This window comes from Camelina sativa, chromosome 7, assembly GCF_000633955.1.
Source record: "Camelina sativa cultivar DH55 chromosome 7, Cs, whole genome shotgun sequence".
NCBI classification, from domain to species: domain Eukaryota; kingdom Viridiplantae; phylum Streptophyta; class Magnoliopsida; order Brassicales; family Brassicaceae; genus Camelina; species Camelina sativa.
In genome coordinates this window covers 32,843,423-32,846,975 of record NC_025691.1, presented here as the reverse complement: position 1 = coordinate 32,846,975, position 3,553 = coordinate 32,843,423, and the positions used below count along the sequence as shown (strand labels likewise).

Genomic DNA, 3,553 nt, shown 5'->3' with positions numbered 1-3,553 from the left:
ATAAGGACAACGTAAGAAGAGGTGATCCCTTGTTTCATTGTAGATTTCACAAAGAATACAAGTGTCATCTTCCACAAGGCCCCAGTTTCTCAAACGAGACATAGTTGGCATTCTATCGAGACAGGCTAGCCACATCATGAAAGAGTATTTGGGGATAGAACCTGGGAACCAAACCTGTTTGTGCCATGGAACCTCCGGGGCTGGTGTTTTACAGACTTTCCAGGTGTCAGCGAAACTAAAACGGTCTTGGGGGTCTCCGTTAGAGTTTGCCCATAAGTAAACATCCTTTACATCCAACTTGAGTTCTTTTCCAGTGAGGTAACACATGAGGCTCTCAGCATTATCACTGCGTGCACCTCTGAAAATCCAACCATTTCGGGTGAGAGCCTTTGACACAGTAGCGTCCAGCGGCAGGCCGTATACTTGATGAGCATCTGGTCCTAGGAACGAGAATAGATCACCGAAAGGGGTCCATTTGTCATACCAGAAGGAACATGTTTTCCCATCGCCAACTTCGCAAGAGAGGAGTGTTTTTGCGGCGTCTCTAAGCTTCAATAGTTGTTTCCACATGGATGACCCCGAGGTTTTTGATGAGAGTCTCCAAAAACATCTACTCCTCCACTAATTAATATTGTTGTGAACTATATATAAAAACACAAAGAGTCGATCAAAAGGAAACTTTTGGTGGTGGTGTAAGAGAAAATCTCGTTGTTTAAAGTAAAAGCGATGAAAATAGTGCAACCCATGGACGAAGGAAATAGAGAAAGTAAAAAAGAATTGGTAAGAAACAGAGCATGTGAAGCCTTAGAAGAAAAATTACCGTCAAATGGAGTAGAAATTTGTAGAGTGACTTAACGGTGGTGCTAAACCACTTACACTCATCACTCGTTCAACTGGAGTAGAATTTTTAAGGAGAAATAGCAAAGGCTTTGGAGAATTACTTTTTAGTAGTTGGCTTTGTAATAATTGTATACTAGTAAATGAATATAGCTGCACCAGAAGACAAATACTGAGCAGTATTAAAGAATATTTCTGATCGTTTTTCTTTGTAAACAAGCAAAAGAACTATCAAAAGATTAATGATCAAATTAAATACAAATGTACGTACGTATGGGGGAACAGATGGATCTTATTATTTAGTTTACACCAACAAGTAACATTGTTTCTTAAAAAAAAACAGATGACTGCATTTAAGTCTTATATGTTTGAAAATGGTTGGGACTTATTACTACTTTGTTATTCGTTGGCTTCGTATTTGTCTATTTGATATAAATGAATAAAACTGCACCAGGACACAAATACTGAACACCAGTAATAAATAGCATATTCCATAATCATCTTTGTAAACATGAACTATCAACGTTTTAATGATACAATTAGATAGAACAATGAGCAACAGATTATTATTAATAATTCACACCAACTTAATTTACAGATATGAACATATTACACTACTATGCTCGCGCTTAATGTGTAGTGTTACTGAAGCATAAAATTTAATTGAAGGAGGGAGGTAGGTATGGGTGCCCTTGTCACAATGTACAGCTCATAATATAAATATAAATATAGATCGATTCCGGTTCAAATTAATATTTCGTTTTATCTAAAGTTTTATAAGACTTAACTATTCAAAGTGCGGTTCAAATATTTCGTTTTATCTAAAGTTTATAATTTACTCTGATTGTTGTAAAGTGTAAGATCCGATCGATTCCGGTTACGTATATGTCTCAGCCTAGGTTACGTGTGGCTCAAACCAGCGTTTTTGCTGTGGAAACCTGGGGTCGTGGCTACGAGAGAACCTCATGCATGACTAAGACTGAGAAAGATGAGCCCAAATTTACACCAGAAGAAGAACTAGATATAATGACCAAAGAAGTCATGAATACAAGCGATGTATGTCCCATAATCTTTGGTTTATTATGTCAATCAACTTTGTGAAACTGAGAGTTTAATTTGATCGGATGCTAAACATATGCATGCAGTGGTTTGATATAGATTTCAGGTCCTTCCGCTGCGTCTTCAACTACCATCCTGCAATTCTTGATTCGCATCAGTTCAATTCGTTGATAAATATAGACACCACTAAAGATTTACTTAAGAGGCTCGCTCAGAAATAACTTGATGACCGTTACTTATCAAGAAAATTTGAGGGAACTAGTCTATATGCCTTTGATAAATATGCTTATTTATGTATTTCTTTTTTAAAAAAAATCAGCGTTATTTAAGTTTGTCAAGATTGTTACAGCCAATTATCACTTTACTGCTGCCATTATGTTTCTCATAACATTTCAAGTTAAGGATCCTTATGATGACAAGATCAAACTCTTTAAAACAAGGGTACTTCACTCTAACAATATCATGACTTACTGGCTCAGTATGTCTTATGCAGGCACAAACCCAATCAACGAGGTATAAAACAAAAATATACTGTAGTTCAATATTAATCATTAAATTTGTTGAAATTACTATTCATAATAATATTGTTTTTGAGCAACAACAATAGCTAAAACCCATGTTTTAGAAATCGCTAGGCAATAGTCGGGCGGACGGGGTGGGCCTAGCGCCTAGCGAGAAAATCGGAGATTAAATGGGGATTAATCGGGGACTAATTTTAGAATTTTTCTATAAAATTAATAATAAAATAATATATATAATACTAAATATATGTATAATTCTGTTTATGTGAAAACAAAAATATCAAATAAAATATAAAACTATAGTATTATCTTTAAAATGACAGTAAACACATAAAAATGTAATTTAAAAAAAAAAAGATTTTAGTTAATAGTTTGTACATTAGTTATTGTAAAACATCATAAATTAGTAATTTCAATGTCTAAATAACAAAAATATATATTTGATTTATATTTGGCTTCAAAAATAATTGGTATATACAAAATTAAGTGGGAAATAATCGGATTGGATGATATAATCGGATAATCGATGCTATGTGGGGATTAGTCATTAATCGAGCCAAAGAGGATGGACCTAGCGATTTTGTGGGGCGTAATCGGTGCTAGGCGGGAATTTTTAAAATAGTGTCTAAAACTGATTACTACTACACATAAGTTTTATAGGGTATTCAAAGTAGCAACCTTATTTTTGGTTCATATTTGCGAAATGTAACTAGAGTCGATAAATTCAACATCCAACATTGACCACCTCATATAAATATTTCTTACCTTTATGTTGACGATTTTATCCTTAAATTCTATAAGGCAAGTTTTCAGTTTAGCCTTTTTAATGGATTCAAATATTTCGAATTAACATTTTAGCGTTAGGGTTTAAATTTCATGATTAGTGATGCATAGATTATGATTAGTTAGATTTAGAATTTGAAAAGTAAAATTTATATTTTTTAGATATAAGTTTGTTTTAAAATAAATAACTCGTTATCTACATTAGAACAAGACATATAATTTCAGTACAAAATAACTGTTTTTAAATCTTATGTACATAAGATTTTTCTTTATCTTTATTAAACGCCGATGTATTTCTAAAGATCATTGGCATTTAATATGATTTCACTGCTCAAGTTCTACGAAGATACCAA

At 33.4% G+C, this 3,553-nt stretch overlaps 1 pseudogene; it reads left to right on the top strand.

Annotated features, from left to right (window-relative positions):
- LOC104705203 lies at nucleotides 1,520-2,538 on the top strand (annotated as a pseudogene).